Below are 17,201 nucleotides of genomic sequence, written 5' to 3' on the forward strand. Positions count from 1 at the left end.
CTGTCTCATTACTTTTGCATCTTGCTACTATGTTCTATATTTGCTCAGAGCCACTGGGTGCTAAGGAATTTGGTCTGCTGCTCCTCCAGGGAAGTTTGGTGAGCTGGTACAAGGAGGTGATAAACAAGGCCATAAAACACAGGGTAAATGAAAAAGATACATAAACTTCCTGATATTTCTTTTTTTTTTTTTTAACATCTTTATTGGAGTATAATTGCATTACAATGTTGTGTTAGTTTCTGCTGTATAAAGTGAATCAGTTATACATATACATATATCCCCATATCTCCTCCCTCTTGTGTCTCCCTCCCACCCTCCCTATCCCACCCCTCTAGGTGGTCGCAAAGCACCGAGCTGATCTCCCTGTGCTATGTGGTTGCTTCCCACTAGCTAGCTATTTTACATTTGGTAGTGTATATATGTCCATGCCACTCTCTCACTTTGTCCCAGCTTATCCTTCCCCCTCCCCATGTCCTCCTGATATTTCTTAACATGTTCTGTAACATACTGTATGTAGTGCCTATGTATATGTGCACAACAAAATAAGCCTGGTAAAATATAATTAATTGGTGTGCATGCTTTAATAGGAATTCTTCTCCATCAGAAGAAACCTAGAATGGAAGGCCAGAAAGAACCCAGGAGAGACGAAGACTTTATTGACTAAATGCCATGTCTCTGTAGGGGCAACAGCAAGGCTGTTGAGGTGAACAAATGAAGCTTCATCAGGGACTTAGTGTCCTTCTGTAGTATTACCTAAGAATGTTGCCATCTTATATTTCTGAAGCACTTTATAGTTTACAAAGGACGTTTGGAATTCCTTTTCTCATTTGATCTTGCCTTGGCTTTAGTCAAGGATGCCTGCTCAGTTAGAAACGTGTTCAGTGAGTATGTACACAGCTGGAGAATGTGACCCAACACATGCCACCTTGGCCTGTAAGCTGGAGTTTTAAAGAGGCAGAATCATATTGATGAGCTGGTGCCGGTATTATGCACCATTCAGCTGGACATTAATTTCTGATAGGGTCATAACTGGGAAAAACTGCAGATCTTACTGGCTACTCTTTTTTAATGTTATTAGGGGGGTTTTCCTCCTTGAATTTTATAAGCACAATGTGTCTTTTAAAACAATTAAAAAATAATATAGAGCCCTGGGATTTGATGTAAAATTGCATATTTGTGACCGCAGTGGCCCTGGTTTTCAACTACCCTGTAACACGGAAAGCAAACCCAACTGGAAAGGAGGCAGAGGTGTTTCTCTGCCACATCGCAGGCATATGAAATGAGGTTCTTAATTGAATACCAGAAATGATATAACTTGGAAATTTAACCAAAGATATTTTCCATCAGTGAGACCATTTTAAAACACTTTATTCATTTTTCAGATCTCTTTCTTTTCCCAACGTCACATTTATAGTCTGGTAGAGGGGCACAATTGGAAAATTATCTATATATAAAAAAATGAAATTTAAGATATAAAAATTCCGCAATTCTGATAAATTTTATGTTCACTCTTTCCTTGATCTAAATAGAGTATTCTAAAAATATTACCCATATAGGAGACATTTTTTTTTAACATCTTTATTGGAGTATAATTGCTTTACCATGGTGGGGGACACATTTTCATATACATGTTATTTTTGTTTAGAAATTGTGAGCTAGTGAAAAGTGAAAATGACCTTGACTATTGTACTTATTTATTGATAGAAATAATAGCCTTTTAATATCTGGATTCAAATATCTTCTCTACTAATCACACAACTTTCATAAATTTCAAAACAAGGATTTGGATTGAATGAAAACAGGAAGCTGGTGCTTCCTATGTGCCCCCTGTATTTGTGTTCATATGGAATATTTACGCAATATTCTGACTTGGCTTTAATCTATAATTCCTGGCTATTTCAGTTGCAACTATAATTTTTAGATTAATCGTTATGATTTTGGTAAGGTATACATGAAAAGTTTTATGTTCATGCTTGAAAGGAGGATCATTAAACATTCATTACCACTCAAATTAGTTGTCATGTGCTATATAACAGTAACCCAATATCATCTCACTAATTTAGGTTCAGCAGCAAGTGAACAGCAATATATAGCTCATATCAGTAGAGTAATTTTTGTTGGGGAACAGAGAGAGATGATTTTAAAACCCATTTGACATATTTATGTTGACAAATTATTTAAAGAAATTACTGCTTTGTCAATAAACATGTTTGTATATTGGAATAGGATTGTGTTTGGATTTACTTCTAGCTGTTTAATTATTCTATGACTGTGAAAAACAGTGCTTATTCATATGGTTATGAGTAAAAAAATAGAAAATACAAAGGTTGAGATGTTTTAGTCTTTTGCAGACACCTAACCTTGCCAAGAAAAAGCACTTTTCATTTTTGTGAGCAGGCATTGAAATCTTGCTTTTTCAATGAAGCTAGATTGTATAATTTGTTAGTTTTCCCCATATGGTAACAAATTATCCTTAAGGAAAAAAAAAGCAAAAAGTAAAAGAAGAAATGGATTTTTATAAATGTTGTGGGTGAACATATATAGAGATGTCTCTTCAACTCACTTAGGAAAGATGTGAAGTGAAAATTAATAAATATAAATATATTTCAGTGTAAAAAACATTTTGCTTTTTTCTTTCAAATACCTTGGTATGCCAGTTCACTTATGTGAAGACATTAGGACAGCCACATGGTTCTTTTGATCACATATATGAATCATTCCATAATCCTCAGTAATTTAAATTGGTTCTTTTTCCATAGAAAACCCCATAAATTTGATTCTGATCTCACCTAACTTTAGAGCTTTCTGTCTTAAAGAGTCAAATTGTAGCTGATGAAGACATTTTGCATTTTTCCACATCGCATCTGGCTTCATTATGATGGTTTATTTTATTTAATTTTTTTTCTGCACAGAGGAGAGGAAAAACATATAGGTCCATGAATCAATCTAGATAATGGGGAAGGCTGAATGTAATAAATAATACAGTAGCAACCCTAAACTAATGAGCTGTTGCTAAGGTACATTTTATAGGCTCATCCTCTATATAAAAAGTCACTAATAACCCCTTGGTGTAATCAGATGATAAAGCTTTGCCATAAGGCAACACCTGTGCAATTAGAACTGCAGATTCTTTTGCACGTTTCATTAATTTCAGGATTTTGTAAAGGCACAATGACGACACTAATAATCTAGTCTACTTGACTCCATGTCTACCAGAAACAAAGTGTCTAATTAGATAAAGGTAATTAATTAGAGATAAATGGAGCTAATCTGGCTCAGTTAACACTAATTCTCTGAATTAAGACATTTTGGGACACCTACTGTCCCGCTGACTTTGATATTTTGCATTAAGACTAGGTTCTAGAGGAATCAGAAAATACTGGCATTTGAGAATTGAGCAGTCTTTTGATGGCACATTTAGGCATCTGATGTTGAAGGAGAGTTTTCTTTCATATTGTGCTATTTCACCACCTTTCTATTGCTGCTTGAAGAATTCACTTTGTAGTTATTCCAATCTGTGTTAGTCTCCATATAAATTTTAATAACCTTTGCTATCATTTTTATTATCTGTCTAGCCCACCAGTGGAAGAAAATTGCAAGTTGTTCCCTCTTAAATAAAGACTTAATTGTTACATTAAGGAAACGTCAAGACTCATCAGCCTATATCTTAAAACCCTGATCCTTTAAAGAGAACAAACACCTAAAATTCTGATCCTTTAATTCTGATTCTTTAAAAAGAACAAACCTCTGCTTTGCCGTGTTGGACTGAAGATTCAGTGATGTGGGGGGAAGAGCATGGACTTTGAAGTCGAAAGACCTGAATTCAAATTTCTGCTCTCTTACTAAATGAGTGATCTTAGGAAGATGCTTAACTTTCCTGAGTTCCTTTGTAAAATGGAAATAATACTAACTTTACAGGGTTGTCATGAACAATGAATGTTGTAAAGGTTGGTAATTATACCTGTTAGGCTGAGATTGAACACATAACCTAGCACCATATCTTGATTGACTGTAAGATTAAGTGTCAAAAATGTTAACATTTTTGGGACTTCCCTGGTGGTCCAGCGGTAAAGAATCTGCCTCCCAATGCAGGGGATGTGGGTTCAATCCCTGCTCAGGGAACTAAGATCCCACATGCCGTGGGGCAACTAAGCCGGCACACCACAACTACCGAGCTCACGCTCCTCAACTAGAGAGCCTGCGTGCCGCAAACTACAGAGCCCACGCGCTCTGGAACCTGCGCGCCACAACTACAGAGCCCATGCGCCCTGGAGCTGGCACTCCACAACTAGAGAAGAGAAAACCCACACACCACAACCAGAGGGAAACCTGCACACTGCAACGAAAGATCCCACATGCCTCAGCGAAGATCCCACCTGCCGCAAATAAGACCTGATGCAGCCAAAAAAAAAAGTTGCATTTTCATCTTGACCCCATGATAATCTTTGGGCTACATTTATACATGCAGCAAGGGAGAGATGAAGAACTTTCTCCCAAATAGTGAAATTAGGAAACAATCCTCCAAATTCTTTATCTGTCTCGGTTTTTTTATACTGCTGTAATTAGCCCTCTTGGCAAGTTGTTCCACCGTCCACAAGGAATGGACAGTTTGCCCCTGAATTGGACTCTGGGATGTATGTAGCTTAATATGAAGTGGGTGTTTGAATCTTTCTTCTATAATTTCTCTGGGCTATGCCCTTTCTTCTTTCTGGTCTCTGTCCTCACGTTTCTGGTCTACTCCTAGATTGCTCTAATAGTCTCCTAATATCCCTGCTTTCATTTCTTTCTCCTATAATTCAATGTCCTGTAATTCACTGTCACCAACTTAGTCTTCCTCACAGAGCACTTTCCTCATTTTCTCTCTTGTCAAGATCGTAAGAAGATTCCTCGTTAAATTGAGACTATCATGCAGGCAGTCATAGCATCTACATCTGGTCCATATTATTTATCCAGCCTATCTCCTGCCCTCCCTTGCCAGTGATGCCCTTCATTCCAGGCAAGCCGGGCTTACTGTTCTTCACCACTCTTACCTTTCCTTTTATGCTCTTTTCTCTACCTGAAAACCTCTCTCCTCTTCTTTCAAGACTTATTTCAAATCCTGCATTTCCCCTGAGACCTACCTTGACAACTCTGGCCTACCAAGAGCATTCTCATGTCTGAAGGCCCACGGCAGCTCTCAATGGCACCACACTGATGAGATGTCTTAGGTCAGGAACCGTATCCTATTCTCCTTGTGTGCAAGGCAAACCTTGCCCGCCATCCTCTTCCCCCAACCTTCACACGGTGTGACCCTCCAGGGAACAGAACAAAACAATATACATGTAACTTATCTGTGAGGTGTGGCTTGGCCTGGGCCTTGGCTAGTCAGGTCTACACGACTTCTGAAGTAACCCTGGGGCTCTTTGCCCACTTTGGGTTTGGTTCAGCCCTGTGTTGAGCCTTCCTGTTTGGAGAAAAGATTACCTTGATGAGAGGCTTGACTGTAGTCCCTCAGGTTTTGTGTCTAGCTTGTGGGGTATTAGGATTTTATAACATGCAGTGAGGGAATGCCAGGAAGTGACTTTTAGTATTTCATGACAATTAGAACATCTAGCAAGCAGTGATACTACTTCTCCAGCAAACATTTCAGAAAGGGCTGAGTGAGCATGGGCTGGATTAGCATTCATTAGAGACCTTTAATGGAGCTTCCTGGTGAATTCTCTATGTAGGAGGTTTTCCATGCAGAGTCCATGCCAAAGAAATTGAAACTTGTATGCATTAGATGCCCAGGTGGACTGATTGTGGTTGTTGATTCTGAGCTTAGCTGTGTGATATGCTTTGCCCAATGAGACAGTAGCAAACATGTAACAGACACAGACTTAAAAAATGCTTGGGTACCAGAGCTTGCTCTCTGGTGGCTCTTGGAAACCTGATCAGCCCTGTGAATGAGCCCAGGCTAGCCAGCTGGATTGTGACCGACATGTGGTCTAGTATCTCTCTTTCCCCAGCCAAGAGCCAGCCAACCCCAGGAGTCACATGTCTTAGCTGACAGCAGCTGATTACAGACACATGTGAGTCCAGTTGAGACCAGCAGAACGATACACAGAATTGAACTAAATAGTTACTGAATTAAACCTTACGTTTTGGAGTCATTCAATACACAGCAATAGATAACTGACACATGGGTGTAGGCTATTTCACTGCCTCTACTCAGAAGAAACCCAGCGGACATAAAATGTTTGGTCTCCAATCTTGGAAGATATATACGCAGAAGCATGATGGTACCTTCAAGAGACATAGAGAAGCAAAGAAGCCGTCTCAGTCTTAGGAAGTAAGAAAATGGGTTCAGTTTTTGTCATTTGGGGTTGGTACAGATCAAAGCTCAAGTCAAGACTTCTAGAGAGGTGTTAGTTAGGCTGGAGTTGAAGATCTGTATGCGAGGGACAGCTGAAGTTATAGGATAGGATGAGAATACAGAGAAAGACAACCTGGGGACAAAAATTGGTGGGATTCCTACTGTTAATAGCCTGTTTGGAAAGAGACAAAGGAGTCAGAGAAGGAGCGCCAGAGAGTCAGGAAGCCCAGACTTGTGCAGTGGAAGCTCAGGCTGGGAGAACTTCAGGAAGGACTGAGTGGTCAGCAGAGCCAGTTACCAGAAAGGGCAAGCATGGCAATAATAACGACTGATAGTTGAAGCGTAGTTTATAGTTTACAAAGCCCATTTACATCTCATCTCAATCTAGTGTTATAGGTAGATTCAGGGCCATTATCACACGCATTTTGTAGATGACAAAACAGGCACAGAGCCATTAAGTACTTTACAAATATTACCCATCTGGTAAGATGGCAAATTCCCAATGTCTTAAAACACATTCTGAGAGACCACTGGAACTGTAGTTGAATCTGGCAAGAGGAAAATCAGCAGCAGCCTTGAAAGAAGCAGTTTCAGGAGAGCTGGGGGTAGGGAGGATAGTAGTTGGGTAGGATCAAGATTGCATGGAGATGATATAGAGGATATGTGAGGTAAGGAACAGAACACTGTTGACTTGATAGGAACTTGAGGGGATGCCAGGTTTGAAAGGAAGGGAAGGGTAACAAAAATGAGTTTGCAGATAGAAGGAGAGGGAGAAGTGGAACATCAAAGCAAGAGAGAAAATTTAAAAAGGGAAGACAAAAAGAGAATAAAAATAAAGAGAAAGTAAATGAGAGAAAAATTTTAAAAGCAGTTCCTGAAGGTATAAATGCCAGTATCTCTAGGCGAGCACAGGTGAAGAAAGGGCTTAGACTCAGGAGGGGCTGAGAGACTGGTGGGAAGGAGAAGAGAGGGAGATGACAGGCAGAGATTTTTAAGGTAGAGAGGAGGGAATCTTCAAATCCTGAGATAACTTTCACTCCAGGAAGAGCAGCTTGCCATCTCAGGGAGTGACATGCATCTACCTCTATGATGAGACAATTGAAAGATGTCTGGAACTGCCTTCATGAAGCAGATTGTCCTTCCCAGCAGAGATATTTAATCTTGTGATGGAAAAAAAGTTTTCTTACGATAAGGCCCCTGAATGACTACTGTGTGTGTGTGCGTGCATGTGTTCATGTGCGTGTGTGCACACTGGGCAAGAGAGAGGAAGTCTGGGATCTGGGAGACAGGGCCCAGAAAGTAAGGGGCATCAAACTAGTTAGTTATTCACTGCTTTGCCTGGGACCCAGGGAGGTCCTGAGAGGTGAGCAGATGCCCTCTAACATGGAGGAGATCCTGATAAAAAACACCTTCGTACCCAGTTCTTGGAAGTTTATCATCATGACTACCTTCCAGTGACTCAAGGCTTCTGATTACTGCTTCAAGACAGGTGCTTCTGGGAGGAGTAGCCCACTACATCTTAGGGTTTACTGGACTTCCTGAGAACAACTTTTGTTATATGATGAGGATGAGGACAGACAGGGAAGAGCTTGCCTCTGGATGTAAACAGAATATAGAGAACAGAAATCACCCAAGCCTACTACACTCTTCACATCCTACTGCTCATGCGAGAAGTTCTGTGCATGCTCCCAAATCTCTCTCACCTTAACCCCCAATACCAGCATAATCACAACTACTCTCTCCAGATGCCTCTCTGCAAGGTGCCTGGTACATCGCTGGTGCTCAATAAATATATGGATGAATGAGTGAATAGCTTCTCAACTGGTCTGTTCATTCAGGTGTGGTCCCTGCAGCCCATTTGTCAGCATGCTGCTTTCCTAATAATCCTTCTAAAGCCCAGTTTGATCTATTTAAAATCTTTCATGGCACCATGTTACTTACAGGATCAGGTCCAAACTACTTAGTTTGAAATACAAGGTCTTTTGTGATACAACTCCTACAGCCTCTCCCCTACCCAATCTGGCATCTCACAGAAAGTCCCACGTGTGCAGGTGCACATTGACACCGCCCCCCCCAGACTCAATCCAACCAGACTGAACTGCTTCTAGGTCCATGTTCTCCTGAGATGTTTATACTATACGTTGTCTGAGTTGTTCCTTCCTGGAACACTATCTACCCTATCATGTGTCCACCTGGTAAACGTCTACATGTCCTGTCAAGGTCAGTTTAAATGACTCCCTCCTCAATGAAGCTTTCATGAGTTCCTAAACTGAGGTACCAGTTTCTTATAATTGCCCTCCCTGTATCTAGCTCTGTAATTGTACCAGTCACAACTGAATGGCATTTATTTGTGGGCATGAATATCTCTCCACCATTGATATCTTATCATCATGACCACTTAGATCTTGTCATTATATCTTCATACCAGGCATCTAATATGCTCTTAATAAATGTTTAATTGAGAATTTAGACTGAGACTGCTTAAGGCCAGATTCCTTTTCTTCTCCCTTTTTGCAAAAAATTGTCCTGGTATAGCATTATCTCAGTTACTTTCTTTGTAAAATAAGAGCATAAGTAAAACTATGAGTCTTTTTTAGATTGTCTAGCTGAACATCTGGCCCCAGAGCGAAACCCTCCAAAGGGCCATCCGCTTCCACTCTCTGCCTCTGGAAATGCCCTCAAGCCACATGTCTAGTGCCTGGGAGGGTGCAGCAGGTACCTGCACCCTTCCCCCTGCAAAGGCTGTTGGGCAGAAGGCAGCCTTTGTTTCTCCCAGGAGTGTGCTTGGACATTTATTTGCATCTGGCCTTGGAGGGGCAGGCAAGTGAGGCCCACTAGAAAAATGCGCCGTAACTGTGAAAATCCTACCCACGACATCATTTCTGCTTCGCCTTGTCTTGGAGGCTTTCGTTTGCTGTTCGCTTCCATTATTTCCAGGCGGGCTCCCTTGTGATGTAAGTTCAGTCTGTTATCTGGCCCACATCCAGAGAGTTTACAGACACAACTATTTTCTAAAGCAGCCCAACAAGATGTCGCCAGAATAGAATCTCTATCCTTAAAGACAGGAGTAAGTTTTCCATTCACCTCTAGGTTTCCTAAGAAGCTAGAAGGCTGGCTTTGATGTGACCTACATATTCTAGTGCCTCTTTAGGAAGGCGTGCTCATTCTCCACATTATTCACAGAGACAGTCAGCTTTTCAAATGGGACACTGAAGCAAAACAAATAGCACAGGGGTAGACAAATGTCAGCAACCACTGCCGTCAGCCTGGCAAGATCAAGTTCTGAATTCTCTTCCACGGGGCAACTTAATCCCTCTTACATCTGAGAGTGAAGTTACCGAAGGGAGCAGAATCCTAGCTACCTAATCAAACTGTGTGCTAGGAGCCGAAGCCACTGCTTCCTGGATGATTGTCACAGAACCAGGTTCTTTCATCCATCCTAGTACAGACATGTGCTTCAGTGAGCAGCAAGTGTCTTCCCCATTGGGGTGGACTGACATTATCAAGGGCCAAGTTTTAAAGGACAGAAAATGCCTGAATCTTGAAACCTGCTGAGACAACTGAGTCAAGGCCCCGAACACTAGATTAGGGCTCAAACGACCTTTTGGTTTGGGTTTAACAATTTTTTTGTCATGTCCTGTCAATTATTATAGAGGACCTGTGACTCAGTTATATCCTATTACGAAGTGAATATTCCTATTGAGCTATTGGTTATTTAACAAGACACACACATCTGGCAGAAACAAAGGGTTTATCTGAAATATTTCTTCACGGAGAAAAAATACATTCTCTTTCTAGCACGCTGAAAGAGTTCACATAAGTATTCTTCTCATAGGCCGGCCAAGGAAGGGAAAGCATTGTTGTGAGAGAAATTTAACTGCATTGCAGTTGCCAAATATTTAATACTTTAAAGAGGAAGTTCTAAAATTTAATAGTTGATTTTATTATTACTCTTTGGATATAATTAACTAGGGATGCACTTTAAACTGCTCTGTTCTGGCTATTGAAATGGATTTTATGGTTTACACTGGGGGAAAAAAAAATTCGGTCAGACCACGGGCTGCTCCCTTGGTGCGCATTATTAGAGTCTTCTTAGAGACAAGCAAGCAATTTTGCTGTCATTGGTCTTGTTCAAATAGAGTATGTTTACCTATGCAATACTCTTGGGAAAGGGTGTCAAAAAAGGATCACCAGTTAGCGGCTGACATAGCTCCTGCATACATGTCGAAAAAGCTCCTCAAATAGCAAATGAGCACATATATTTCATTTTTTATGTGGCTGATAAAATGTTATATCATTAAGTGAAAAGAACATATTTGTCCCTCCAAGTTCAGTTTAGACCTCACTTTCACTTCTAATACAAATGAGGGCCTTGCAGCTCCACAGAGCGTGCTCTATAGACACCAAACAGCCGTTCAAGACTCGAGGGAAAGCAGGTCTTTACACACGGAATGCCAACTCTTTTATGGGCTGTCGGGCATATTTCCCATCAGTTCCCAGATATTGAAGTACTAAGTGGGCTACACTGAAAGCTGAGTCTTTCTGAATGTTTAACTTCGTGTTGTTATATTTCAAACGCCAAATTCTCCTCTCTGCTCCATCAAATCTACGCGTCCATTCACTTGTTTATTCAACAAATAAATATTGAACAACAAATGACAAATATGCAACAGGCACTAATCTGGGCTCTTGCAAAACAGTGTACAAAACAAACAAGGCACCTGCCCTCAAGGAACTTACAGTCTTGTGAGGATGATACATGAATAAGGAAGCAAAAAATCTGATCACAAATCAGAAATGCTATGGAGAAAGATTTAGTGCTGAAGTCAGAGAGAACTTCAGCACTAAATCTTGGTTTTCTCATGTATAAGTTGTAAATAATGAGACCTACTATATAGAGTTTGAAGATTAAGTGAAACAAGACAGTGTAGATACATTTCTTGATGCTGTGCTCAGTATGAGGCAGGAGATCAATCATATAATTGAATACATGGGGAGGGTCTGTGGTGTGTTTGTCGGTGACTTGAAGATTGGGTAAGGGTTCCCCAGGGCTGAAATTCAGCCTTCACATTTTAAGGCCATGTCATAGAGAACAAGGAACTAGTCATTCTTGCCATTTATTTGGAAGCATAAGCATGACAGTTTACCAATTAGTTTCTCCTGAAGTATTCACCTGGTGTTTTGCTTACAAATTCTTTCAGCTCCTTTGAATGGCATAGTTGTCCTTGGGGGCCTTTTCAAGAAACCTCTCACAGTAGAGACGTACCCTCTCACTCCAGTTTTATTGGAAGTGTAGATTCTTTTATAAAGCACCTGATTCCTAGGGTTCTTTTTCACCTCCTGAGATCTAGAGAGATCCTTGACTTGGGATATCCTACTTACCAGAGATCTATTAACCATTTGCTATGCATCCAGATTTAATTTAATCCTTAAACAGCCTTGTGAGGTGTGTATTATCATTTGCATTTTTTAAAGATGAAGAAACAGGAGCTCAAGGAGGTTAAGTAGGTTGCTCAGGGTTATAAAGCTAAAAAGTGATATAGACAGAATTATTTTATTAATTCATTTATTGAGTACCTGCTATGTTCCAGGCCTATCCTGGGGTGGGTGGTAATGATATACCATTGAAGGAACATATGGGGAAAATGGACAGTTAAATAAGAAGTGTGAGGGTGCTGTGAAGGAGAGACAGAGGAGAGGGAACATGTGACAGGGGGACCTACATTTGTAGGCTTCTGTGAGGAACACCTTTGAGATTCAAAGGGTGATGTAGGCAAAAGAGTGTTTGGGGCGATGCGTGGTCCTAGGCTGGGGGACAGACTGTCCTAGGCAGGTGGAACAGCGTGTACAAAAGCCCCGAGGCAGAAAAGAAATGATGTGTCCTCAAGGAACTGCAAAAAGGTAATTGTGCTTGGACTTTAAAGACCGAGGGAGACTGACATAAGATGAAGATGTTGAGGAAGGTTAGGGACCAAATCACACAGGACCTGGTTGGCTTCGTTAGGGGTATGGACTGTATCCTAATCTCAGTAAGAAGTCATTAAAGGACTTTAAGCTGGGAAGTGATTTAATCTCATATGAAGTTTTTTAAAAGAGCATACTGACTGCTCATGGAGAATGGAATGAGAAGGGGGACAACTGAAAATCAGGAAGACTAATTGGGAGGCTGTTGCAATAGTCTAGATAGAAAATAATGGTAGTTTAGGGTGGTGGAGACAGAGAGTAGTGAATGGATTCAAGAAATTTTAAAGAGGTAGACCTTTTGATTGAATCATTTGGGATGCTTGCAATTTCAACTAATAGAAACTGACTTAGAGAATAGAATGAATTTATTGACTTTTGTAACTGTAATATGCGGAGGTAGGGCTGGGTTCAGGCGAAGCTCAGTGAAGTCTCCCTGGGACTGGTTTCTGACTCTCTGCTTTACCTTCTGCCATATATGCTTTACCATAAGGGGCCTACCCTTATGCTCCCGAGGTGGCTGCCAGCAGTTCCAAGGCTACATGCTTCTTCTCTTGCATCCTGTTTGGAAAAGAGAGTATCTTTTTGTTCCAGCATTCCCAGCAAACACCTCGTCTCACTCTGATTGGACCAACTTAAGTCTCATGTACATTTCAGAACCAGTTATTGGGACTCACTCAGAAGATGGAAGGCTCTGACTGACTGAGCCTGAGTCATGAGCTCTGCTCCTAGAGCTGTGGGGTCAGCTTTCCTGAAATCATGTGGTTCAGCAAGTGGAAATGGAGAAGGGAGAAGGGAGGAATATATGCTGGGAGCCAGTTAAGGTCTTCTCTGTTAATGGGTTGAAAGTCAGGTTTTAGGGAAATGAGGGTCAAGGATGCACTATGGTCATATTGCTCATTTAGATGGGGAGCAAGAGAGGCAGGTTTGTGGAGGAAGATGATGAGTTCAGGTGTGGTCGCAGAGCCTGAGAGACATCCAAACAGAGATGTCTGTCAGGAAGTCGGATGGGCCAGACTATAGCTCAGAAAGGTGGTCCTGGCTGAAGACAGAATGAATGACCTGTTGTTGTGTGTTGTTGACTGACCTGATCCCAAAACTTGTGACCTTAATCTGAAGGCATATTTTACATCATTTTTGAAATCTGTTTGATTCCCACAGGAACTTTCAGTGCAGGGGATGTTTAATCACATAGTAGTTATATATTATATATATTCTTTTAGTGCTTACACCTATTGCTTTCCCATTTTATAGAGGTGAAAACTGGGGCATAGAAAGGTTACATTGAAGCTCCTAGTGCTAATGAAGAGTAGCCAAGAAAGTCTGGCTCCAGAGCCCTTAATCTCTGTACATACTATTCTGCTCTAGCTGTGGAAACAGGAGGGGGATGGCTAAGATGGTCACTTAGTCGGGTTCTTACACGAAGCAATATGGTTGCCCTTCAATTCCTGCTGGTATGCTGGTCTTTGGAACTGAACTGCTTCTGAGGGGGCACAGCCCTAGAGGTGAGCATTCCAGTTTGTGGTGATCATCTTGGACCCCAGCATGGCAAGTGGGGATAGGAGCATTCATTGTCAGAGACGTGAAACAGCTGAGCAAACCGAATGACATGAAGGTTTTTAAAATGAGGGTATTATGATAGGGGATTCTAGGCCTCTAGAACCTTCTTTTGCCCCATTCTTGCTAAATCCTCATTCTTCTAAACCACTTTTGACAGCACAACAGAATTGGGAAAGGCTGAAGTGAGAGTGTATGCTTCTCTGACTTTTTCCTTAAGCAAAATAGAAATGATAGTTCTTTTCTGTCACATCTTATTTTCTGTGCCTCTTTGTTCCCATTAGAATGGATAATTAAGAACTAAGGATAAATCCTCTTTTTTGTTTAAAAACTCTTTTTCCACCGAAGCATAATATCCATAGTTTTTCCTCCCCGATGAATGATATAAACAAGCAAGCGGAAAACAATCCCACACCGTGTATTGAATAAGCAAACCTCTGAACTATCCACATTATTTAGTGAGAGGATTTTTTTTCCCCTGAATCAGATGTTGATCATAATGGTCAAAATAATCCTTGGCACTTTCTCTAAGCTTGCTCATTATCATTCAATATGTTCAACAGAATTATTAAATTTAAAATAATATGGTGCACCTGGTTGAGATGACGGTGAGAGATTTGGCTTCCTGTCTGTTCGTTAAGGATGAATTCAGCCCAAGGGTGTACTATGAACTTGGCAAATAGCATTATAATAGTGAGAGAATATTGCCTATTGGGTAGCAGGAGTTGATGATTAAATTTAAGTGTGTACTGTCCACATAAAACAAATAATGCTCTTTTTTTTAAACTTTTACTGTGAACATTCATCACCGGTGCTGAAGATGCGCAGTTGCTAATTATTGTGTTTTTAACTTGTAATATACTGTAAATTTTATATAATACTACTGTGACCTTATACAGAATAGAAAAGATGACAGGAGGCCTATAATTATTGTATGGGGAAGAAATGCCTGTAATTATCTACTATTTTTAGGACCAGTGTGCATGGCCTCTTAATTTACATAAGCTTTAGACATTCACACATTTTCTGTCTTTGCTTGTGGATGATAAATTTTGCTCAAATGAAATCAGAAGACATACCGTTAGATGAGGAGTTAGCCGACTGGGAGCTTGATTACAATGAACAACACAAGCTTTGGTGCCAGCTAAAAAAGGGGGCATTTATTTGGATGGGATTTGTTTAAGGCAAGATTCAAAACATTAAAAAAAAACACACCATATTACTATATTGGGCCTGATAACGTGTGATTATTTTTTAGAGAACTGGTTAAATTATCTTGTGGAAAAGCATTAACCTAACAAAGAGAAAACCTCTAGGATATTTATCACATGGAGGGTGATTATGACAGCATGTTCTTATTAGAGATGAATATTTTGTGCTCATTAAGGTTACCCCCTTGAGTGCTCAAGGATGCAAAGTGCATTGCAGTGAAGTACTATAATTCTATTGTCCTGTGACCAGTTGCTGTTGGCTGGGAGGGTTTCATTCCAAATTAAGGGGCCTCTCTAAAAGACCCAGACCTGGCAGGGCCTGTATTTGAGTCACTGGGCAAATGGAAGAGACTGGGAAGTTTTCAATTCAAACACTCCAGGGATTTATCTGCAAGAATTGAGAGTGGTATCAAGAACCCTCTGGTCTCCCAGTGAGGGATAGTAGGTGGGAAGGGCGTGGATGGACTTGGTCCCTGAGAAGCCCCACTTGAAGGAAATACAGTACAGGAGATTCTACACCAAAACTATAGGCAAACTCAAACTCAACTCCCTACTTTATGAAGGGGTTTTTCACTATAAAAATAATTTTAAATGATTTCCCCCAAAATAGCAAGTTTTCCCAAAGCACATAACAGGTAACTGTTTTGTCTTATTCACTTCTTAGAAAATGATTTTTACTTTTATTAGCTTACTGGAAATTACACATATGCAATTAAATTTAAAAGGCTGCATATGATTGTTAAAAAATATCATAAGAAAGATGAAACTTCACCCCAACCCCTCCCTTTCCCTCAAATTTTAGAATCTAAAGTATGGCAGAAAAGCAAGTTAAAAGTTTGGTTGGTTGGTTTATTGGGATTTTAAATGACCATGTAATAGATAATCCAAATGATCAAGAGCTGGTAGGATGTTTAGGTATGCATCATGTCCAAAGGCTCAGAGCCCGTAGTATTCCTAACTATATCATACTCATGGGCTAGTCAGTCTAAGTTTTTGCAAAATATGTATCTTTAAAATACAAGGACTGGGACTTCCCTGGTGGCACAGTGGTTAAGAATCCGCCTGCCAATGTAGGGGACACGGGTTCGAGTCCTGGTCCGGGAAGATCCCGCATGCCCCGGAGCAACTAAGCCCGTGTGCAACAACTACTGAGCTCGTGTGCTACAACTACTGAAGCCTGTGCACCTAGAGACCGTGCTCCGCAACAAGAGAAGCTACCACAGTGAGAAGCCCGCGCACTGCAACAAAGAGTAGCCCCCGCTCGCCACAACTAGAGAAAGCCCGCGTGCAGCAGCAAAGACCCAGCGCAGCCAAAAATAAATAAATAAATATTTTTTAAAAAATAAAATAAAATATAAGGACACTTTTTAAAAACTATAATCACAATACTATTACTACACCTAAAAAAATTTAACAATTCCCTAACACCATCAACTATCAAGTCAGTGTTCAGATTTCTCTGATTACTTATAATTTTTTCTGCCTTTGGTTTATTATTATTATTATTATTATTATTATTATTACATTTCATTTGTTTGAATCAGGATCCAGAGAAGGTTCACGTATTGCTTGGTGATTAAGTCTCTTAATCTATAGGCTCCTCTTCCCGTTCTTTTTTTCCCCTTTGTAAATTATTTGTTATAGAAACCCATTCATTTGTCCTGTAGAGTTTCCATATACTGGACATCATTACTAATTGCATCCTTGTGGTACCATTTACCATATTCCTCTGTCCCCTGTATTTCCTATGAGCCACTTGTTAGATCTAAAATTCAATTAAATTCAGATTTAGATTTCTGACAAGACTGCTTTATAGATGGAATTGTGTTCTATCAGTAGACACATAATGTCTACCTCTTTTTTTGTGTCTCTCTATTTGTGATGTTAGCAATTGTTGACTATCATAGTTTAAATCCATTATTAAATTATTAAATTAATTAATAAATTATTAAATCCATTATGAGAATTGCAAAATGGTGATGATTCTATCATTTCATTACCATTTTTTAACTAGACTACTTCTATAGTAAGAAACATTTCTTCATCAACTGTTTGGTTACCCAGAATACGACTGGTCTGACCAAAATTCCATTTGCAGGCTTCTCTTTCTTTGTGGAAAAAAATCTTGGAGTTTTGTA

The 17,201-nt window shown here is 40.2% G+C and overlaps 1 long non-coding RNA gene across 5 annotated transcripts in view; it reads left to right on the forward strand.

Moving 5' to 3' along the window:
- The window catches only part of LOC309606411, a 34,718-nt gene extending 19,067 nt beyond the window's left edge, over positions 1 to 15,651 (forward strand). For all 5 annotated transcript variants that reach the window (XR_014231815.1, XR_014231816.1, XR_014231817.1 and 2 more), the window contains one exon: positions 1 to 15,651. This exon is cut by the window's left edge and continues 481 nt beyond it. This is a non-coding gene — a long non-coding RNA (uncharacterized lncRNA).
- Positions 15,652 to 17,201: the final 1,550 nt, after the last annotated feature.

The sequence above is a fragment of the Balaenoptera borealis genome (assembly GCF_965194805.1).
Source record: "Balaenoptera borealis genome assembly, chromosome: 1".
In the NCBI taxonomy this organism is placed as follows: Eukaryota; Metazoa; Chordata; class Mammalia; order Artiodactyla; family Balaenopteridae; genus Balaenoptera; species Balaenoptera borealis.